The sequence below is a fragment of the Cetorhinus maximus genome, chromosome 9, assembly GCF_964194155.1.
Source record: "Cetorhinus maximus chromosome 9, sCetMax3.hap1.1, whole genome shotgun sequence".
Taxonomy (NCBI): domain Eukaryota; kingdom Metazoa; phylum Chordata; class Chondrichthyes; order Lamniformes; family Cetorhinidae; genus Cetorhinus; species Cetorhinus maximus.
This window is the reverse complement of record NC_135887.1, coordinates 21,728,806-21,753,777: the sequence shown is the minus strand read 5'-3', so window position 1 is coordinate 21,753,777 and position 24,972 is coordinate 21,728,806. Positions and strand designations below refer to the sequence as shown.

The 24,972-nt window shown below is 41.8% G+C and overlaps 1 protein-coding gene across 1 annotated transcript in view; it reads left to right on the top strand.

Moving 5' to 3' along the window:
* The window catches only part of tbx4 (T-box transcription factor 4), a 134,775-nt gene that overhangs the window by 51,060 nt on the left and 58,743 nt on the right, over positions 1-24,972 (top strand). The gene's annotated exons all lie outside the window — the stretch shown is intronic.

The following is a 24,972-nucleotide window of genomic DNA, read 5'->3' as shown; positions in this document are numbered from 1 at the left end:
TAAGAGAAGTGAAATCTGTCTATGTTTATCTGTTATTTATGCACCAGGTCTTTTTTGACTTATTGTTGATATCTCCTAAATTAATCAGAAAGTTGATTAATTTAGGGTGAGGACACTGGAGAAAATTCCTCTGCTCTATTTCTATTTAGTGTGGTCAGATCATTTCCCTCCATTTGACAGTGCAGATGGGGCCTTTGTTGAATGTCTCATCTGAAAGAAAACATTTCCATCATTGCAGAAATCTATGTACCATTTCCCAGATTAAATTGAGCAACTATTTCAAGCAGCTTTCTGATTAATTTAGGAGATATCAACGTTAAGTCAAAAAAGACTTGGTACATAAATAACAGTTAGACATAGACAGATTTCACCTCTCTTACAATTCCAGCTGTTAATTTACAAAAACAATTCACCTGTAAGAAACAATTAAGTTTGCTTGATTTGTAGTCCATTATTGAAAGCTGAGCTGTACTAACCTGGAATGGGATTATACCTATACATAAACTATGCAAACTTTAGAAAAGATAGACACATTGATCATCGTTAGTTGAAAATGTACACCTTCTCATTCATTATTTTTAGATTTCTCCAATAACAAGATACCCCTCCTCCTTCAGGTACCATGGCCTAAGAGGTGACCATCAGACTGGTCTATGATTATGCTTGGCAAAGTACTGCATTGTAGCTGACCAGGAAACTCTCCCACTCTTACCACCTGCCATCAGGTTGTATTGGAAGGGTGTACAGGCTGATAATTAATCTGTTTGGCCATGTTATGAATGCATCTTCCATAGCCATCAAGTCCTGAAGTGGGACTTGAACCAAGAGCTTCTGGCCCAGAGGTAAGGACACAACCCACTGTGCCACAAGACCTCCAACAAGATACTAATCAGTATTAAAACAAAAAAAAACTTTTTTAACCTCCACCAAAATTAGGTCAAAATATTCACATTAGAACAAGTCAATGCTTCGCCTCAATGGAAAACTATTTAAAAAGACCACATCTGTAATTTAAGCTAACAAACCAGATTCTCTACTAAATATGCCATTTGACCATTAAGGTCAAAGAAATTAAACAATAAGTGTGTCCCGATCAGGGAGTGTGAAATGAAGAAGAAAAAAATCTGTGATACATTTTCAATGATGGATAGACAAGAATAAATGTGAATCCCTGATAACAACAAGCATATCTCCCCTCTTACAGTCTGTTCAGAAGATTTACCATTCACTGTTAAAATGTCCAGGAGATAGATGGGGATCAGGGCAAAACTTCAGGAGGGTAAAAGAGGGTTAGATGATTGAACTTAGAAAGAAAACTCAGAGAAACTAGTTTATTCTCTCCAGGAAACAAAAATAACGGGGAAGGATGATTTAAATGTTGAATATTCTCATCAGAATTAGTAATGTGGAGCTGGGGAATGATTATATTTATAAGAAATAATCATAAGCAAAAATTGCACAACAACTGAATCAGCATTTGAAAAAAAATGATCATTTCATGTGTTACTTTCATTAGAATGAAGATCACAAACTTTTTTTTTAATCTCATTGCAATTATAATCTTCGGATGTCATAAATCAGACGAGACTCTAGAGTGTTGTTATACATAATTCTGACTGTGTAGCTGTTCTTCTATTGGTTTCTAGCCAATGCTAATTTTGCTGGCTCCTGACATGTAAATCTTACACAGTCACTGACAGCCCCAAAATGAGTTTAAAATCCATCACATTTCTACTTCTCTTTAGCTCTGAAGAAGAGTCATACGGACTCGAAACATTAACTCTGTTTCTCTCCACGGTTGCTGCCAGACCTGCTGAGTTTTTTCAGCATTCTGTTTTTATCCCAAAATGAGTTTGCTGTATTAACTAAGGCTGACTGCTCAAAATTAGCATGTCATCAGGAGCTGACAGCACCAAGTTAACATAGGATCACAAGACCAGGAGGAAACCATTCAGCCCCTCGAGCCTCCACTGCCATTCAATTCGATCATGGCTGATCTGTATCTCTACTCCATTCACCTGGCTCTAAGATGTTACATGTCCCTTGATACTCTTACCTCACAAGAGCAGCTTATGATGCACAGTTGGCCGACACGTTATATGGTCAACTGCCTTTTGCTCTGAGCTCAATGCCAAAGGAATGTCTCTCATATGTGTCTAGGAACATAGGGACAAAATGAGGCTATTCAGCTCCTCAAGCCTATTCCACCCTTCAAATAGGTCATGGCTGATCTGTACATCTACTCATTTACCTACCTTAGCTCCATAAGTTTTAATGTCCTTAACCAACAAAAATCTATCAAACACAATTTGAAAGCTCCAATTATTCCAGCATCCACAGCCTTTTGGAGGAGAGTTCCAGATTACAACTATCCTTTGTGTGAAGAAGTGCTTCCTGATTTTATCATTGAATGACCTGGCTTTAATTTTAAGATTATGGGTGCAATTAAATGCCCTCCCCTGTGGCAAGTTTGGTGGTGGGGAGGGGCATTTAATCAGGTGGGAGAGAGGTGGGTGGGGACCCTGCCACCATCCCACCTCTGCCCCAATTAGATCTGCAGCGGGAAGGCCCGTGGACTGTCTTCCTGTCCCTTACAATTAATACCCACTTAAGGATCTCCTCCCACTGCTGCTGGTATTCACCCAGTGGGGGCAGGGGACTCACCATGTGGGAAGCCTGAAGCAGGTTTCCATGGGGATCCCTTGTTCATAGGCACTCAGTGCCTAATCGAGGGACCAGCATTGGGAAGGGGGGAGGAGGCGGCTGAGAGCAAAACCCCACCCTCCTTGATGCTAACCCCTCCCCATCCGTTCCCCATGGCCCCCACCCCACGACCCCACTCCAGCCAAGACTCACCTGTGCCTGGGTCCATGCAATCCTAGGCCTTGGGTGTGTGAAGTACCAGCAGCAGCTGCCACCTCCGTGGTGTCACTGCTGATCAATGAAGTGCTGCTGGCCTCTGATTTGTCAGGAGCTCTTGGTAGGTGGGACCTCCACCCCGGGAGTCCTTGATGCTAGGGAAGGCTCATCCCTGTTCAGCTAAATGGCTGACCAGCGCTTAATGTGGCGGGCCTTCTCAAAAGGAGGTAACGTGAGGCTCCTGCCGGTCTCCAGCTGTCGGGTGAGGCCCCTGTCTCCTCATTAAGTACTACTATGGCCCCATGTTCTTGATTCCTCTACCAGAGGAAATTGTTTACCTGTATCTATCTTGATGAATTCTTTCAACATTTTAGACACCTCAATCAGATCATCCTCAACCTTCTACACTCAAGTGAATATAAGCCACTTTTATGCAACCTGTCCTCACAATTTAACCCTCAAAGTCCTATTCTGATGAATCACATTGCATTCCCTCCAAAGCCAATATATCCTTCATGAGGTGCAGTGCCCAAAATTGAACTGAGTACAGTACTCCAAATGGGGCCTGATCAAGGCTCTGTACAACTGAAGGGTCACTTCCTCTCTTTTGTAATCTATCTCCCTTGAGATAAAATCCTACATTCTATTAACCTATTTGATTGCTTTTTGTATCTATATACCAACTGTAAATTATTGTTATACAAAAACACCAAAATCTTTTTGCTCATTCACAGTCCTTTGTTTCCCACCATTTCAAAAATATTCCAAACTTTTCTTCTTAGGTCCAAACTTCACATTTGACCAATTTAAACTTCATCTGCCATAGTCTTACCCATTCACTTAATCTCTCAATGTGCCTATACACGGGCACAGAGCTCCATTTATTATTTTGGAGAAAATGAACACAAACATTGCTTTATTATAACATTAAAAATATATTTATAATATCTCCAAGATCCATTGTGCCAAGCTGTTAAACACACCTTCTACTGGGCTATGTGTTATATAGGGTAGCGCATCCAGTATGAGACACCTAAAATATGTGGTCTCATATTTCTCGTGTTAGCACACTTGAGAGTTTAAGAAGTTTGGCCACCATCCAGGATGGAGCAGTTTGCTTGATGCTGCACCATTGGCACGCTCTGGTTGCAGTATATACAATCTACAGGATTCACTGTAGCAACTCAGCAAGGAGTTACAAACTCGTCTTTCCTCCATGACCTCTATCATCAAGAAAGACAAAAGCAGCCTAGTCATGGGAATGTCATCACCTTCAAGTCACATAACGTCCTGACTTTGATGTGTATCATGAATCATTCATTGCTGCTGGCTCAATATTTTTGATATTTTCTACCTAATACCACTGTGGGAGCACCATCATATTAAAGACTGTATTGGTTCAAGGACAAGGACCACCACCAATTTCTCAGGGCACCTAGATTTGGGCAATACGTGCAGGCTTGCCAGCATCACCTAAGTCCCAAGAACAAGTTGAAAAGAAATGGATTCATGAAAGTCAAGTGACAGCGAGATCGGGTATAGCCTGGAATTTACAGTCAGCGATGAAGTGACGGCACTCATCGCTGACCTTGAAGAAAGCTGTCCATGAAGATCTAGCAATCTCTGTGGCATAAATTTCCCCTTTCTCAATATTAGTTTAAATCTGGAGTCAGGCCAAGGGGATCTCCAGGTGTCCAACAACAATGATGTCATCAGCAAGGTAAGCACCCAATTACATTGAAGTATTCTCACAAACAGCATACCAGGAAGTTATCCTTCACTTTTTAATAAATTTTACAGAGCATGAAGTAAATGTTTGAGACATGTGCATTAGGGGCTGAAATGACATAAACAGGGTTTTAAAATACTTTCACAGAATCACAGAATCACACAGTGCAGAAGAGGCCCTTCGGCCCATCGAGTCTGCACCTACACGTGAGAAACACCTGACCTACCTACCTAACCCCATTTACCAGCAATTGGCCCATAGCTTTGAATGTTATGACGTGCCAAGTGCTCATCCAGGTACTTTTTAAAGGATTGTGAGGCAACCCGCCTCCACCACCCTCCCAGGCAGTGCATTCCAGACCGTCACCACCCTCTGGGTAAAAAAGTTTTTCCTCACATCCCCCCTTTACTTATATTAAAATATTACTATATTACTATATTTACTATATTAAATACAATTGTTATCAGGATGGAAACAATTAACATTACACAAATATAAAATTCGCTTTCCAGGGCCAGAGAGACTCTTCTGCAGTAATTATGATTTAGTGCAATTTTAAATACCCAGTTACACCTCATTAACAAGGCATAAGATTATCTGGACTTTCTAGGGTTTTTAACAGTGGTTTTACAGTATCAAAGGGGAAGGTCTTGTCAGTTCAGTGATTTCGAATTGATTGCAGTCTGCAGGAACTTCAACAACACTCCCAATGGAGAAACCTAGAATCACTGGCAGCAAGTTTTGAATCTCCGCATTTAACTGCGCGTGTGCGGACTCCAGAAGTTGCTGATAGTTTCAGTGGAGTAATGATGGTGAACACTGACAGTTTCACTGTGATTACTACCATGGTCAATATTGCCATAGGATATCAATGCTCAGTACCTAAGCTGAGACAAGAAGGATAGCCTCTTGGGAAAGATACTGAAGACTTGTAACCTGCCCTAAATCAGGACCCTCATAAGATGAGGAAAGAAGGAATATTGGAGTGATCCTGCAGCTTTAGTCAGATTTCTCATGGTATAAACCACTTTAGTTCCAATTAAATAACTCTGAAGTTGTAAGTAGAGAGAATGGAGGCGAATTGATACTGCGGGTGAGCAGATTGGCGTACATTTGATGTATGAATATGCAATGCCGTAGACATGTGGATTGTGGATCTATACCCATGATTCCCCACGAGATCCCAGTCTTGGCCCTGCCCATCTAGAAATGTGCTGAGTGACTGATAGAAAATCTTAGAAAAAAGGAACAGAAACAAAAGGCGAGTGAGTAGTTGGTCCCAGCTAATACCTTCCAAACAGTAACCGCCAGTTACAGTAATTGATTCCAGCCAACATTCCAGAGCCAGCAATGGCCAGTCACAGTGCACCATTGGACACAGTCAATATCCCAGAACCAATAATGGTCAATTACACCAACTGATTACAGCTAACAATCTTGGAACCATTTACAGTGTGTCTTTGGTTCGATCAATATCCCAGAACTAATAATGTCTATTTATATGTGTTACTGGTAGAAGTCAGGGTGCAAGAGACTACCTGCTTTCATCTTCAACTGGACAATAGGAAGAACCAAAGAGTACAAAACAAAAACACAAAAAATAAAGGATAAACCAATGAGAAGGACTGAGATAGTTCACTTCAGAATAGAATTAAACAATGGAAAATCAGAAAAAAAGATAAATTGGAAACTCAAAGTAAAGGATTACATTGTTGGTGGATCGGGACTGTAGGGAGTAGTCTTTACTCACTCCATAACTTTGAAAATGTGAAATATACTCTGGTTACATTCAATGTTTGACCCATACACATAGCCCACACTGAGCAAAATATCTCATTAAATGTTTAAAAGACAAAGGAGGTCAGTTTTGTTTTTTAAACTGACAAACATATGTTTCACAAACATCAATTGAATGAGACAAATGCATCCATAAAAACGGCACAACCAAGACTTTTACATGTTCAGTAAGATAAATAAACTCTGTGTTTTGTACAAGTATAATTTGGTCTCTTTAACTGATGGATTGAGAAACTGATGGATTGGATTAATTTTTTAAAATTACATAATCATAACATAGTTACAGCGCAGAAGAAAGCCATTCGGCTCATTGAGTTAATGCCTGCTCTCTGCAAGAGTAATTTAGCTAGTCCTATTCTTGAACCTTCCGCTAATGGAACAGTCTCTCTCTATTTACTCTGTCTAGACCCCTCATGATTTTCAACATTTCTACCAAATCTCTTCTCAACCCTCTATCCTCTAAAGAGAACAATCCCAGCTTCACCAATCTACCCACATAACTGATGTCCCTCACCCTGAAATAATTCTTATAAATCTCTTCTGCATCCTCTCTAAAGCCTTCACATCCTTCCTAAATTGCAGTGCTCAGAATTGGACACAATACTCCATTTGAGGCCAAACCAGCATCCATGCCCTCACTGTCCTTTTTATTCCATGTTTTTACCAACTGTCAGTGAAATTGTTACCTCCAGGCTCAATAATTCCAATTCACTTCTGGCTGGATTCCCACCCACTACCCTCTGTAAACTTGAGCTCATCCGAAACTCAGCCCAGTTCACCCATCACCCATGTGCTCACTGACTTACATTGACTCCTGGTCTGGCAATGATTTTAAATTTCTCATCCTAGTATTCAAATTTCTCATTGGCCTTGTCTCTCCTTCTCTGTAATCTCCAGTTTTCCAACTCTTCTAGATCTCTGTGCTTCTCCAATTCTGACCTCTTGGACATCCAGGATTTTGACCATTCCATCACTGGCAACTGTGTCTTCAGCTGCCAAGGTCCTAAGCTTTGGATAAAAGCAAAATACTGCGGACCCTGAAAATCTGAAATAAAAACAGAAAATGCTGGAAAAACTCAGCAGGTCTAACAGCATCTGTGGAGAGAAAGACAGAGTTAACGTTTCGAGTCCGTATGGCTCTAGTCATTGGAATGAGGCAAAACAATTTGCAGTGGGCTGGCTCTAGTCATACAGACTCGAAACGTTAACGCTGTCTTTCTCTCCACAGACGCAGTTAGACTTGCTGAGTTTTTCCAGCATTTTCTGTTTTTGTCCTAAGTTTTGGTATTCTCTCATTAAAACTCTCAGCCTCTCTACCTTTCTCTCCTGTTTGAGACGCTCCTTAAAACCTCCTCTTTGAACAAGCTTTAGGGGCAAGGAAACTCTTTCGAGTTATCAACAGTCACAGATTGCAACTCTTTTCGAGTACAATCACAGTTCTTGGTTTCCGGGAGTGGGACATGAACCCACAACCCTCTGATTCAAAGGCGAGGGTGCTATGAACTGAGCCACAGCTGACACCTCCTCTTTGAACTTGAACAAGCTTTAGGTCACCTGCCCTAATAGCTCCTCAGGTGGCTCAGTGCCAAATTTTGTTTGGTAATGCTTCTATAAAGCTCTTTTGGGACTTTTTTTTATTATGTTAAAGGCACTATAGAAATGCAAATTATTGTTGAAATCAGAGAAGAAATTTGGAAGCAAAATGTTCTGCATTTTTAAAAAGTTGCTATTGGAGTGAGGCAAAGCAATTTGCAATGGGCTGTCTCTGCATATGATTGCGCCTTTCAGCTCATGTCTCACAGCTCCCATACCCACAATTTTCACTGAATGAAGTGAAAGGTAACAGTTGGCATGTTCAGTAAATGGTGAGGCGTGAAGCCTTGTCGTGGTTTTGATTAATGACTGATCTGAACAATTCAATCCTCCCGGGCCTTGTCTACCAGCAGCACTGCTGACTGAGAACAAGATGCAGATGAAGTCCGGAAGGTAACAGGGATTGTCAGACAACCCCAGAAGGGGGCTGGGAGCTGTTTTGTCTAGAAATGCTGTGCTTGTGGCAAAAACAGATTTAAAAAGCAGAGAATTTTTTTGCTTTCAAATTCTCCCTCTCATTTCCTACAATTCACTTCTAATTGTAGAATCATATGGAAGGAGGCTATTCAGCCCATTGTGTCTGTACTAGCTCTATTAAAGTGCTTTCCAATTGGTCCCACTCTCCCATTTCATCTCTCTAGACCAGGATTTTTTTTTCAATTCATCCAGTTTCTTTATGAAGGTTACTAGTGAATTTATACTTCCACCATTCTTTCAGGCAGTGCATTCCAGCTCATAACAACTGTGCAAAACATTTCTCCTCATTTTCCCTTTTTTTTGCCAAATCATTTATATATGTGGCCTCTGGTGACTGACGCTCCTGTCACTGGAAACAGTTTCTCCCTATCTATTGATATCAAAATCCTTTATAATTTTGAAAGTTTCCATCAAATCTTCCCTAAACCTTTTCTGCTTCAAGAAGATAAGTCCCAGCTTCTCTAATTCTCCACATAACTGAAGTTCCTCAAATATTGTGCAAATCCCCTGAACCTTCTCCAGGGCCTTGACATTTTTCCTCAAGTGTGATGCCTGGAATTGGACACAATACAGTACAGCACTCCAGTGGAGCTCTAACTGGTGATTTATAAAGATTTAACTTAAAGCCCTAATAATTTAACCTCTTCCTTTAACCTACATTTATCAACCTTGGTGAATGTCCTGCACTAATTCTCAATTAAATTAAAATTTAGGTTTAAACTGCCCAGCCATTTTCCACTAGTGAAACAGTGGGATCTAAAAAAGCTAGATTATTTTCTGAAAATTACAAAAGAGCTGAAGGAGTATTAGTAACTTGTAAGGAATTGGATTGAAGGTGTAGTAACAAATAAATACAGGGTTGATTAAATCCTCCATTGGACACACTGGAACATTTATACCACTGTAACCATGGGATTGTCACAGCTGGATTTGCAATGTTAAAAGAGCTGTAGGTTTTGCAGAATTTCGTTCAGTCAACATTTGAGTCAGAGAATTCTTTTTCTGGAATTTCCCTCCGAAATCATAGAAGCAGGTTGCATAGAGACCGGAAGGATTGGGCAAATGGGCTGAATGGCCTTCTCCCCAGATAAACAGAGACGAGGAATGTCACTTGGTATATCATAGCTCATTAATTCAGAATGACCACTCAGTTCCCTCATTACAGGAGTTTCACAAACCATTCTAGAATTTTTGCCTCATCTACCCTCCCTGGAAATCCATTCCATGTATTGATCACCTTTAAAGAACAGCCTGACATTGATCCTTAATTAGCCTTTTACTAGCCTGAGCCTCTGTCCCCTCATCCCATTCCCATGGTTTAATGTGAAGTTATTTACTGCCTCTATCTTTCCCATTATGTTTATTATCCTGTACACCTCTATAAGGTTGCTTCCTTTCTACTGTTACATAATATGGTCTCATCTTACATCAATATTTCTGTAGCTTTCCTTGCACTCTCATGTTCAGAGTATACCTACAGGAATAGTGTTTTTATAACTGAGGCTATTTATCATTCCAATAATTCCACAACACTCGTTAGGAATGAGATATTAAACAGCTTGTTGCTGGTCTCTGGTTTGCCCTTCCTTCTGCTGTGTGCCTGTTAAAACTGGGGCCTGTTTCAGTGAAAACGTATTTCATAATTTTCATGCTAATGCACATTCACTGGCTGTAAGTAGTCCAGAAAATTAGACATACAGACTGTGCAGTGTGTAATGCAGTATGCCTGTGGGCAATGTTAAAGATAAATTATTTTATTGAACTTTTGCTATAAGTCAATGACAGTTTTAGTAAGAAAGATTTGCATTTGTATGTCACCTTTCACAACCCCAGGATGTCCCAAAGTGCAGTACAGCCAATGAAGTACTTTTGAAGTGTAGTTGCTGTTGTAATGTAGGCAGCCAACTTGCACTCTACAAGCTCCTACAAACAGCAATGTTTTAAGGACCAAATAATCTGTTTTTGTGATGTTGTTTGAGGGATAAATATTGGCCAGGAAGTCAGGGAAAAACTTTTCTTCAAAATAGTAGAAGAATATTTCCTTAACTTGGCACCCAGGGGGAAATATATGCCCTTCTTACAGTAGGAACATAGGAACAGGAGTGAGCATTTCTGTCCCTTCAGCAACTGCTACCATTCAATTCGATCATCGCTGATGTATCTCAACTCCATTGAACTGCCTTGGTTCCATATCCTTTACCTAACAATAACCCATTAATCACAGATGTGAAAGTTTCAGTTGAACCTCCAGCTTCAACAGCTCTTTGTGGGAGAGAGTTCCAGTTTAACCAGTGATGTGTTGTGTTGACTGCCCTTTGAATAAATATTTTTCCCAAATGAATTCCATTGTTAAAATGTATAATTCCATCAAGAACAAAGAGACCTGGGTTTTGTCCGTGCACAAATCTTGGAAAGTGGCAAAACAAGATAACAAAGCAGTTAATAAAGCATATGGGATCTTGGGATTTATAAATAGAGACATTGGTGTACAAAAGCCAGGAAGTTTGTTAAACTTAAATTAAATATTAATTCAGACCCAGCTGGAGTATTGTACCTAATTCTGGGCACCACACTTAAAGAAGCACATGAAGGCTCTGGAGGGAGTAAAGAAGAGATTTACAAGAATGGTTTCAAGGATGAGGGACTTCAGTGATGTGGAGAATTGGAGAAGCTGTAATTGAACTCTTTAGAGCAGAGAAGGCTAAGAGGAAATTTAATAGATGCATTTAAAATCATGAAGGATTTAGATAAAGTAAACAAAAGTAAACATTTTCCAGGAGCTGAAAGGTCAAATATCAGAGAACATAGATTTAAGGTGATTGGCAAAAGAACTAGAAGGGATATGAGGAAAACCTTTTTTACCCATGTGGTTAGGATTTCAAAGGCATTGATGATAGGATGGTGGATATAGTAGCTTTCAAAAAGGAATTGGATAAATACTTGAAGGAGAAAGAATTGCAGAGATAAAACAAAATAATGACAAAGAAAAATCAGGTAGCCTGAATAGCAACATTAATAGTGCATTGGACCAAGTCACCAACCAGATACTTTTCTGAAGTCCTGAGGAGGAAAGCCAGCAGACTATCCAAATGTAATGTAGCATCAGTAATGGTCAAGGCCAATCTAGATCCTGCCATGATGTTCAAACACATCCACTTTTACGTAGCAGCCATTTGATAGCAAACAGTAAGGGACCCTGGATGATTTCATCCTTCCCAACCTGAAGGTGAGTTGTAGCATCCCAGTATTGTCCCAGCTAACCAAATACAGAATGGATATCAAACCTGGGATTGTTCTGTCCTGTGATGTTGTACTTAGATTGCCTAGTGCTTTTATTCACTGACCGACTGGGAAATATAAATTTTGACTTGAAATTCAAAAATTCCTAATAACAAAGCATCACCACAATAACTTTAAAAATATACTGACAATGTCACCCTACTTTAAACAGTTCACAGCTACAAGCTTCATTATAAAGGGTAAGTAAACATTGGGGCTTATGGCTCTACAGCAGGTCCAGTTCTTTTTTTTGGTTCTGCATCAAGGGATGCTTGATAATTACCGAGATGTTTGTCAGCCTGTAACTAGTCACCATAATTCAGGGTGGAATCATACAGCGGCTTGCCCGAGAAAGGTAATGAATCACAGTAAACTGTGTCTTTCAGTCAATCACACTCATCTTTCAGCAGAAGCGAAGAGGCAATTTCACTTCCTTCCAACAAGGATATGATTGTCTGTGGTTCAGTAAAACCTGAGAGGGGGAATGGACAATTTGAACAACATTTGTTGCTAGATAACATTGTGATGATTGTACCAGAATGGAGGTTTTATCCTCTTCAAATGAACATACGAAATAGGAGCAGAAGTCGGGCCATTCAGCTCCTCGAGCCTGCTCTGCCATTCAATAAGATCATGGCTGTTCTGTTTGTGTTTCAAATTCCACATTCCCACCTATCCCCGATAACCTTTGATTCCCTTGCCTAACAAGAATCTATCTACCCCTGCCTTAAAAATATTCAATGACCCCGCCTCCACTGCCTTCTGAGGCAGCCAAGTATTTATGCCTTAACCAAAATCACTAAAAAAAACATTATTTGGTCATTATCACATTGCCACTTGAGGGATCGTACTGTGCTGCGTTTCCTGCATTACAGCAGTAACTGCACTTTAAAAAGTACTTTGTTGGTTTTGGGACCTCCTGAGGTTGTGAAAGGTACTGGAGAAATGCAAATTCTTTATTTTTCTTTCCTTATTACTGCTAGATACGGAAAAACCCACAGAGTTGAAAAGTAAAATTGCAGATGATGATAATCTGTGAAAGTTTTTCACCAAAAACATTGGCCAGGATTTTCCATTCATTGGGCGGGCTCGGCGGGAGTGGACCGGGGCAGTCGCAGAGCCGACCGCCGCCCACAATCGGCTCCACACTGCAATTTCACGCGGGGAGGCCAATTAAGGCCCGCCCAGCGTGGATCACGAGCGGTATATGTGCGGACAGGGGGAGGAGGGTGAATCAGGTCCAGTGCTCTTCCATGCATGTGCGCGAAAGAGTGCTTCAGTCTCCCTGAGGCATGGAGCTCAGGGAGATTGAAGCGCTTTATAACAAAATAAATAAATACATGAAAAGTTTAATGAAACATGTCCCCTCACGTGACTGTGCCACACGAGATGGGACATACTTATATTTTTCAAAGGAAGTTTTTATTTCTCAAAGAAAGTTTTTATTTCATTTGTAATAGCTTTAGGAAACCTCATCCCACTTGTGGATGAGGTTTCCTAAAAAACGTAAAGGCCGCTTGGCCTTTTCGCCTGCCCGCCAACCGTTAGGTTGGATGGGCAGTGTAAAATTCATGCTAATTACCTGTTTAATGGCTTTAATAGGCCTATCAATTATCAGCGGGCGTGCAGCCGACTCCAGCGTGTGCCCGCCGAGCGAAATGTCACGCGACTTCGCGACGACGTCGGGATGCACACCCAACGTCATCACGCATCATTTAACGTTCCAGCGTGTCGGGCGCGTGCCCGCAGAACGAATGTAAAATTCTGCCCATTAAACTGTTTTCTCATTCAGGTACTGACCCGCATGCCTGTATGCTTTCAGTATCTACTACTTTGACGAGAAAAATTTATAGCTGGCTTGCGAAACTTCTATCCTTGGATTGAAATTAAATGTGGGTCAAGATTTCCATATAGTAAGATTGACTTGGAATGGTAAACTGGAATATAAATTTGGTTTAAAGTGACACAAGGATCACGTAATGATAAATCTGAAGCTGACTGTATTAATCATCAGTAATTGGGAAAGGGAGTATGTTTTACTCCTGGATAGTAGTTTTCAGAATTCAATATCCTGATCAGGAAAGGGAGGGGGTTAGGAATGTGTAATGCTTTGCATTCTATCCCTTGTAAATCTAGGGAAGTGCTGGATACATTTCCCTGATACAGGCCTGTGCTCTGTGGATGTCATTTCTGCATGGAAGAACTGCGTCTGGTTCCAGAGACAGAAGCAAGGCTTGCAGGGAGCATGCCTTTAGTGGTTAGTAGCTCGAGAATAGCCAGGCATGAAGCTACTTCATTGTAGCAGAATGAGGATGGAGGAGTGATATCAGTTAGAGTACAGTGTGCAGGCCCAGGTGGAAAAGGACACTTACCAGATGGGTAATAAAATCACAATTGAGGATAAAAAAATGTAGAATAGCACTTAACCCTTCTACTGCCATTAACCCATTGATATCATCTGTGACCTGTAAAAACAATTTGACACTATGATGTGATGATTCCTCAGGGAAAGTTAGGGAATGAGAATACATTGTCTGAACTGGGACTAAGACAACAGAGAATTATAGGGAATCTACAGCACAGAAGCAGGACATTTAGCCCATCCTGTCCATGCTGCAATTTATGTGCTACATGAGCCTCATTCCACTCTCTTTCACCTCACACTATCAGCATTCAATGATAGAAGAGTCAAGTGCTCATCTGCACTGGGATCCCAATGGCCAGTTGTCAATCCCAGTTGTCGCTAGGCAGTGATGGATCCAGTCTGCAGACACTTCCCCAAATGGGGGGGTTTGGGATTGGTAATGATAATAAGCCTCGGGCGTTGCTCTCAGTACATTCTAAGAAATGGTTGTATTGGCAGATGGCATGGCTTCATGAAGGGGAAATCATGCCTGACAAATTTATTAGAATTCTTTGAGGAGGTAACAAGCAGGATAGATAAAGGGGAACCAGTAGATGTAATAAATTTGGATTTCCAAAAGGCGTTCGATAAGGTACCACACATAAGGCTACTTAATAAGATAAGAGCCCATGGCGTTGGGGGTAGTACATTAGCATGGTTAGGGGATTGGCTAACTAATAGAAGACAGAGAGTTGGGATACGGGGGGCATTTTCAGGATGGCAACCTGTAACCAGTGGAGTGCCACAGGGATCAGTGCTGGGGCCACAATTATTTACGATATATATTAATGACTTGGAAGAGGGAAGTGAATGTACTATTGCCAGTTTGCAGATGACACAAAAATAGGTGGGAAGGCAAGTGGTGAGGATGACACAAAGAGTCTACAGAGGGATATAGACAGGTTAAGTGAGTGGGCAAAAACTTGGCAGATGGAATATAATGTGGGAAAATGTGAGGTTATGCACTTTGGCAGGAAGAATAGAGTAGCTGAATATTACTTAAATGGAGAAAGACAGAAGAAAGTTGCAGCACAGAGGGATTTTGGGGTCCTCGTGCATGAATCCCAAAAAGCTAGCTTTCAAGTTCATCGGATAATAGGAAAGGCAAATGGAATGTTGGCCTTTATTTCAAAGGGAATGGAGTATAAAAATAGGGAATTCTTGCTAAAACTATACAAGGCACTATTTAGACCACACCTAGAATACTGTGAACAGTTTTGGTCCCCTTATCTAAGGAAAAATGTACAAGCATCAGAGGCAGTCCAGAGAAAGTTCACTAGGATGATACCGGGTATGGAGAGATTTTCTTATGAGGAGAGGTTGAGTAGGTTGGGCCTGTACTCATTGGAGTTTAGAAGAATGAGAGGTGACCTTATTGAAACACATAAGATTCTTAGGGGGCTTGACAGGGTAGATGCTGAGAGGTTGTTTCCCCTTGTGGGAGAGTCTAGGACCAGAGGGCATAATCTCAGAGTAAGGGGTCGCCCACTTAAAACAAAGATGAGGAGGAACTTCTTCTTTCAGAGGGTTGCTAATCTGCGGAATTATTTACCACAGAGGGCTGTAGAGGCTGGGTCGTTAAGTATATTCAAGGCTGAGATAGGCAGATTTTTAATCAGTAAGGGAATCAAGGGTTATGGAGAAAAGGCAGGAAAGTGGAGTTGAGGATTAGCAGATCAGCCATGATCTCATTGAATGATGGAGCAGACCGAATGGGCTGAATGGCCTACTTCTGCTCCTATGTTTTATGGTCTTATGTGTGAACCACAGGTATGTGAATATCCACTCACCACGGAAAGGGTTGGGTGGGAGTGTGGTGGTTAGTGGCATGGGGTTGGGAGTTAAAAGAGAGGACAGAAATAAATAGCCTGGGGAGGACAGTTAAATAGCATGAAGCAAATGCATATTCCAGCCCTCATACATGAGGTGAATGAAAGAGAGTCTGAAATCCATGCAACCAGTGTCTTGTTGAAAATCTGAAGAATTCACTTTTCAGCCTCACAGATTCCAGCAGAGCACAAAAAGCACCTTGTCCGCAGGTCACAAAGCCAACATCAAATTAATCTGCTTGCAGACAATACCCCCTCACACCCAGAGAGTTCACTTATTTCCCTTGTGTTAGTGACAGTGAAGTTGGGTTTAAAAAATTAACATGAGGCAAGAACTTATGTTGAACTGGTATTGTTTGTTATTATGAGAATTGCCTGTGGCGCACTCTAATCCAGCACTTCAAAGTGAATGATCCTCACTGTATACACAGCACCAGAAGGACTGGTAGAAGAGAAGTGATAAGAGGAAGAGACTGAAAGCATTTAAATACTTAAAGACGAGTAGACTCTGTCGGGGACTGCCCCTCCCCCTCCCTTTGATCTTCTCAAAAGTTTTGTCTTAAAGTAAAAAGCAGAGCGGCTCCAAGAGCAACCAGAACAACACCATAAAATTAAAGCTTTTAAAAGCAATTGGTTAATCTATCCAAAAGGTACCTAAACCCAACGCTACACAAATTGCTACTCGGCTCTGCTATGTGATTTTGTGCAGCCGAAACAATGAAAACTCTCAGCTCATTTGCCTAGGCTTTCAAATTCTCCATCCTCCTCTCTACAACATGCTGGGCTTGATGTCAGCCGTGGCTCAGTGGCTAGCATGTCACTTCTCAGTTAGAAGGTCATGGCTTCAAGTCCTTCTCCAGAGATTTCTGCATATAATCGAGGTCTGATACTTCCAGTGTACGTAGAGGGAGTGCTACCCTGTCTGAGGCGCCATCTTTCAGATGAGCCATTAAATCAAGGCCCCCGTCTACCCTTTCAGGTGAATATAAAAAATTCTGTAGCTACTATTTCGAAGGAAAGCAGTGAAGTTCACCCCGATGCCCTGGTCAATGTTTATCCCCCTACTAACATCACTAAAAGGGATGATTTGGTCGTTATCACATTGCTATTTTTAGAATCTTGCTGTGTGTATTGTAGCTGTCATGATTCTGTTCTCTACCAAGATGGAGGGTATAATTTTTAACTATTGTCACTAGATCAGAAAAGCATTTACTCGGTAATCAGTTTAACACAGGACATTTACACTGGAGTGAAAATCAAGGTTCAGGTCGCTGAAAAGAGTTTGAACCTGGGTGTCAATATGTAGGGTAAAAATATGACTGAAGGAATCAGACATGGTTAAATCTGATGCTGGCAAACTGTGATGCCTGGGAGTGAGTAGTGGTCTGTTTCTGATGACGCCATCAGCTAATTAGGAGTCAGACAGAGCACAGGATAGTTTGATGGTGAGAGAGCTTTGAATGTGTGTGTTATATTTTTTCTATAGTGATGTATAGAGGTCAATGGGGGAAAATATTAAACTTTGCTGGGAGTGAGGAGGAGAACAGGAATATGCAGAGGGGCTTGAAACGGGCAGGTGGGGGTTGGAACAAACAGGCAGTGTTGCAAGTGTGGGGTGGTTTGCATTGGGGGGGTGTTGGTGGAACGGGCAGAGTGTTGGGATGGGCTAGATGGTTCTATTGGGGGAGTTTGCTCGTTTGGGCAGGGGATTGTATGGGCAGGAAAGTGTTGTACAGGTGGGAAACAGACAGAGGAAGGGCTAGAACGAGAGGTCATGTTTGGTTGGTGGATATACACCCCCAATAGAAAATAATAGAGAGGAAAATCAGGCGGAGAGCGTGTATGGGATGGGGTTGGGGAGGGATTGTACAGGCTGGGGTGGGGTGAGCACAGTGCGCTCTACCATGAGTTTTATACCCCCACCAAAAGTGGAAATTACTTCAGTGCATCTTAAAATACATTTCTCTGCATTATGATGTGACTACACTTCGAAAGTATTTCCCTGGTTGTAAATCACTTTGGGAAGTCCTGAGGCTATGAACGGTGTTAGAGAAATGCAAGTTCCTTCATTTTCGTCTTCTTTAAAAGCAATTTTCTTTGATACTGACTAACCGGTGGCATGTTTGCTGGCATGAGTGGACAATATGGCGAGGAGGCCAAAAATCGGTTTTACGCCGTCATGAAACCTGTACAATCCCTCCCCAACCCCATCCCATACGCCTTCTCCGCCTGATTTTCCTCTCTATTATTTTCTATTGGGGGTGTATATCCAGCAACCAAACATGACCTCTTATTCTAGCCCTTCCTCTGCCTATTTCCCACCTGTACAACACTTTCCTGCCCTGAGCAGAAAATTCCACCCACTGAGTTTAATCATTTTCCTTACTCTGTGATTCCCTCTCATTTGGTTTTGGGAATAGGAAAACCCAGGGAATTTCCTGACATGGTCTCTTAGTCATGGTGTAAAATGAGAAGCATCTCATGTGATTTTCAGATTAGTTTAGCTCAGTTGTAACAATCAAGCCTCTGAGCTAGAAGGTTGTAGGTTCAAGGCCCACTCTGTGAATTTAAGCAACTAATCAACACTTCAGTGAAGTACTTGGGGAGTATTGCAGGGGCAGAGGAGCTGCCCTTTAGACAAGGCGTTAAACTGAATCCTTGTCTGCTAATTCAGATAGATTTTTAAAATTAAACTTAATGAACGAGAGAAGGGTAGTTGATACTCTATCCTCAATCAATGCAAACAGAGACAGATTGTCTAGTGAGTTGTTAATTCATTTCATTGTTATTTGTAGGATATTGCTGCGTTCATCTACAATATGCATGTAGTTATGTATGTATGTACAATTGTATGTTAAGTGGTTTGGGTCCTTAGGAGGGGAACATTTCTTCTGATTTTTATTACTTCTGAAATTATGAACTTATTCCTTTACCAATAGTGATCAGAGGAAATCTGGCCCCATTGTGAGTTAAACCATTTAGATAGGAGATGCCCATTTGTATAAATGGGTTTCTTCAGGGTAGAAATTGATTCTGATCCCGAGTGATCATGTCTTACCCGCTGGTGGAATGAAAGTCTAAAGATGGATCCACCGGACTTTCCTCCATGTATGGGAAACCTAGGCTCAAGTCCCATCTTCACCAACTCTATTATAATTCTCAGTTGAGGTTAGATTGCCGAAGGGTACAATTAGCCGAGGAGATGTGCATTATTCATGAACTCTCGCAGCCAGAACATGAAAGTCTTCGCTAGAAAATAAGCAACATTTTAGAAAGGGTTAGGTATTGGTGCCACATCCTGTCTCTTCAACCTATATGCAATGGAGGATGTTGGAACTCAAACCTATTACTATGGTTGTCCTGTTTTTTATTGATCTTGGTTTGACTTGCCAGCTCATCTTCCAGGTAATGCCATGGGGCAGAATCGTCTGCTCCCTTTGGCGGCGGGTGTCATGGTGGGCATGAACGGACAATATGGTCAGATGGCCAAAAATCGGTTTACGTCATCATGAAGCTAGTTTGTGAACTTCCGCTCCACCCGTCAATGGCGGGCCGCATTTCCTGCCGCCACATGCCGGGAACTTAATTTCAATAGCTTAGCATCTCATTATAAGCCCTATTCACCGGAATCATCCCCCCATACTAGATCATCTGGGCACATCGACATTTCACAACTGTGCATAAGCGATGTGCATCTGGTGAACTGCACTTCATTCAGGATTTCAAGGTTTATTTGTCTACCTTGCTTCAGGCAGCATTCCCAGTCATAAGCTCCAGGCTTTGCAGGCAGCACCACATCACTTTTAGGGGGGCGCAAGGGCAGGTCTCTATCTACCAGACTAGGTGTAAGGTGGGTGTGGCTTTTCAATGACTACAGAGCTAGGGCTTGCTTGGGAAAGAGGGAGAAGACGCCTCAGGCAAGGGAAGAGGCTGCAGGGCGAGGACTGGACTAGGGAAGGGAGTTATCCCAGGGTGTGCATGGGGGCACGTGTTGACCTGTGCAAGTGGCCTCAAGATGATGAGGGCTGAGGAGGCAGTCTCCAGAGGCGATCAGGGTAAATGGAGATACGACAGTGTGTGTGAGAGAGTTAGTGGTGATGTCCCTTGAGCTGGCAGTGAGTGAGATGTCAGTGAATGTGTGATGGCATTGTGACTGTGTGAGTTTAAAGTGATGAGATGGTTGTCTTACCCCGGCAGCATGGATGAGATCATTCATCCTCTTTCTTCACTAGATGGCCAACCTCTTCTGTGAAGCGTTGGCACTGACCACCACTGCCAGCATCTCCCAAGCTGGAGTGGTGAATTGCTGGACCTCTTGCAGGCAGAGTGAGGATGGAGGACATCATGGCCTCCGAAAAGCATTTCAGTGACGGGTCACTGAACTCTTCTTGGCTTTCGGGGCCATGTCTTCACTGGAGCAGTCCCAGGCTGCAAGCATTGAGTGTGCATGACTGCAGTTTAGATATGGTACCTGGAGTGAGGAAACAGTGAGGTAATGGCATGGCGGGCGATTCAGAGGCTGCCTGCCAGCAAGACGGTGTGTTTCCTGTGGCTGCATAATTAATGAGGACGGAAGGGGATGTGGATGCGAAAATCCACCATTGCAGCCGGCTGGTGAAATGTCTATGTTCCCGCCCGCTACCGACCTTAGTGCAAATTTGGGACGGTTCCGCCCAGGGTATCTTTTACATCCACCCTAGACAGGGCCTCAACTTAATGTCACATTTGAAAGATGACAACTCCAATAGTGCAGCACTTCCTCAGTACTCAGTCTGGATCTTGTGTTCAAGTCACTGGGCAAGGACTTGATCTCACAACTTTTTTGACTTAGAGGCAGGGGTGCTACCCATTGAGCCATGGCTAACACTTCAGTCACTAAAGCATGGGTTTGGGGGCTGGTCGGATAAATGATAGGGAAGCAGTAATCTGTCTCATCCACTACAGGTTAGTCCTGTAAATCTGTTGGCACGCAGTCACACAGCAGCATTGATACAGAACAAAAATAAAAATACCTGGAAAAACTCAGCAGGTCTGACAGCATCTGCGGAGAGAAACACAGTTAACGTTTCGAGTCCGTATGACTCTTCAACAGAACTAAGGAAAAATAGAAAAGAGGTGAAATATAAGCTGGTTTAAGGGGTGGGGGGTGGGACAGGTAGAGCTGGATAGAGGGCCAGTGATAGGTGGAGATAGCCAAAAGATGTTATAGACAAAAGGACAAAGAGGTGTTGAAGGTGGTGATATTATCTAAGGAATGTGCTAATAGGTGACATTAAGGTTAGAAAGCAGGACGAGCAAGGTACAGATAGCCCTAGTGGGGGTGGGGTGAAGGGAAAGGATCGAAATAGGTTAAAAGGTAGAGTTAAAACAATGGATGGAAATACATTTAAAAATAATGGAAATAGGTGGGAAAAGAAAAATCTATATAAATTATTGGAAAAAAGGGGGGATCGGAAAGGGGGTGGGGATGGAGGAGAGAGTTCATGATCTAAAATTGTTGAACTCAATATTCAGTCCGGAAGGCTGTAAAGTGCCTAGTCGGAAGATGAGGTGCTGTTCCTCCAGTTTGCATTGAGCTTCACTGGAACAATGCAGCAGGCCAAGGACGGACATGTGGGCATGAGAGCAGGGTGGAGTGTTGAAATGGCAAGCGACAGGGAGGTCTGGGTCATGCTTGCGGACAGACCGAAGGTGTTCCGCAAAGCGGTCACCCAGTCTGCGTTTGGTCTCTCCAGTGTGGCGGAAACCAATGTAGAGTATTGATACAGGCCTGGAGGCAGCATGCTGAATCATCTCTCTGCCCGGTATGGCTAAGACAAAGGATTTGGTATAGCAAGAATTGTTAAATCGCAGGGTGATCAAGAAGGGGATGTGGCAATTTCTGAGAGTGTGCACAGAACAGCATCAGTGAATTTCTCCCCTGTTAGGAGCACTTTGATTTTTATCAGTAGTGTGCTTTAAAATGCTGATGTTTCATTTTTCCTGATCACCTATCAATGAAGGAGGTTTCTAGATTGTACAGTTAACTTCCTGGCTCTTACCATTAGCACGTGGTCTGCTCTGTCAAAATCTGAATGTGAATTAAATGGGACAGTGAGCCAAATGTATGTTGAGCCTAATCAGTTACTCTCATGCCTGGCACATCCTCTGCTCCTGAGGACTTAGACAATAAGTACTTTAGAATGCTTTACTATATTGAAGATGCTATATAAATGCAAGTTGTTGTTGTTATAAAACAGAAAATTCTATAAATAGCAGTCTGGTAGCATCTGTGGAGAGAGAAACAGGGTTGACACTTCAGGTCTGTGACCTTCCTAGCATCTGTAATATTTTCCTTTTTTGTTAGTGTTTGTTGTTGTTATCCTTCTGGGCACTGGTACTAGCTCAAAAATCAGACTCTGAACTGCAGTGCTGGCACAGAGAGTGAGGCAAACAGAGCTTGAAAGCAGCTCCGCACTGCTACTCCTAATCTCACAGATTCAGCATCCATTATTCTCTGCTCAACATCCTGAGGAACACAGGAATTTGTAGGCGAATAAAGTTCACCTTCCACCATCCTGCTAGTCACATGATACTATAATAGAGCTATTGACTATTCATAATAATCAATCTCTGTCAATTAGTTGACAAAGACCCGGACATAAGGTGAGGAAAACCCCAGGGGTGGAGAGTTGTGGGAACCAACGGTCCAAAATCACCTGCTCCTTCCAAAATCAGCCAGTTACTGTACCAGATGAAATCATCCTTCATGGTTAGGAATCAGTGACAGTCAGAACACTGGCACTGACACTGGTAGATGAGGAGATAAGGTGACTGTGGTAGCTCTGATGCAATGTGAAAAATCAAGCAACGTTTCATCATAAGTGACTTTAACAATGGCACATGGCTTGTGAGCCATTAGGAATGATGCTGGTGGAGGGGAGGGGAGGAAAGAGAAACATAAGACAAGCTTAATGTTAAGAAAATATTTAAAAGCAACTTATCTCTGCAGTGCTGTCATACAACAACTTCCCTGTCAAAATAATCAACTGTCCTGTGGAATTACATTGAGAAAAGAAGTGAAGGGGGAGGGGGGGAGTTTAAAAAAAACACATAAAACATTTTTATTAATTGAATTCTCCAAGTATAACTGACACATTTCAACCACATCATATTCAGTGACAGGGCCCAGAAAATTCATAGTGGGTCAAAGACAGTTAAAAACCCAACAAGTATGTTAATAAAAGAATACAAAATGAAAACCAGAGATCAACAGGTAAGCTGGCATCCTGCTCCCCTTCTAAAGCTCAGAAAGCATTCCCACTCTGGAAAAGCTCTGTTACCTTCAGCTACTTCAGCCGACTATAATTCTGCTACTTGAGTTCTGTGTGAACCCACTTAAAAATGTCCAGATATGTCAACAATATGAATTTCACATGCCTTGACTCTTTTTATTGCCATTAAAAAAGCACTTAAAATTTATAAGGCCAGGCTACTTTAGCTGCTAACTTCAGGCATGTGGGCTGAGCAACAAATTATTTTCCAGAAGCCAGGTATAATAAATCCCTGTCGGTATAACGCTCTCTCTGGTCCAATGTCTCATTAACTGCCCCCACTCTCAGCCTCTCCTCCCTCTTCCTTCTTATGCTTTCTCTGTTCCTCGCCTTCTATTTCAGTGTGTAAGTTTCTACATCTATTACCCTTTATCCCTTAACTATCATCGCTAAATCAAATTATTTGGTTATTATCACATTGCTGTTTGTGGGAGATTGTGGTGTGCAAATTAACTGCCACATTTCCTACATTGCAACAATGGCAATACTTGAAAATTACTTCATTGGTAGTAAAGCCCTTTGAGATCCTGAAGTTGTACAAGGCGCTATATAAATGCAAATGTTTCTTCCATTTCTCTTTTCCTCTGGTCAAAGCACTGGCTTTTTATCAGGGATGATTTCTGCCTGTGAGACCTTACTGAATCAGCCAATCTTTGTATGATAAAAGGAAGATACTATGGATGCTGAAATTCTTTGTATCAGCACAGACAGTGATTGGCTTATCAACCATGGGGTGAATCACAGACAAATCTGAACCTTGTTGTCACTGGACAATCACAAGTGCTTAAAAGCCAACAAACAGTACTGAATGATGACCAAGAGCAGAAACCCTGTCATTATTTATCCCTCCTTAGTCCAGGGATTCAAGTCAATCTGTCATACTTTCTCTTACACAGACCCAGAAATAATTGTGGACAAAATTAATGGGCAAACACTTTATGGCTCCACATGACATTCTTCTGTTTGCTATTTTAATGCAAATGTTAACCTATTTATTTTAAAAAGGCTAATGACATTGATAAAACAGAGGACAAAAGACTAGCATGTGAATGTATGAAGAGTTTATCCACTAATAGTGACTTTCTTCATATAAATGGAAACATAAGAACAAGAGTAGGCCATTCAGCCCCTCAAGCCTTTCTGACATTCAGTTAGATCATGGCTGAACTGTACCTTAACTCCATTTACTTGTCTTCATTCCAGAGCCCTTGATATCCTAGTCTAAGAAAATCCTATGATCTCAGTTTTGAAATTTTCAATTCACCTAGCTTCAACAGCTTTTGCGTAGCGAATCCTAGATTTCCACTGGTCTTTGTGTGAACAAGGGATTCCTGGCATCACTACTGAATGGCCAACCTCTCATTTTAAGTTTATACTCCTTTGTTCAGGATTCCCCCACTAGAGGAAATAGCTTTTCTCTATCTACCCTAAAAACACTTTAAATCATCTTAATCTTTTAAATTCAAGGAAATGCAAGACTAGTCTATACAATCCGTTTTCACAATTTAATCTTTGTAAGTTGTACTCTGTCCATTTATCCTGGCACCAATTTCAAGGCCAGCATTTGTTGCCTATCCCTGATTGCCCTTGAGAAGGTGGTGGTGAGCCTTCTTGAACCACTGGAGTTGATGTGGTGAATGCTTTAAGGTAGGAAGCTGGAGAAATTTGTCCCAGTGCCGCTGAAGGAGCAGT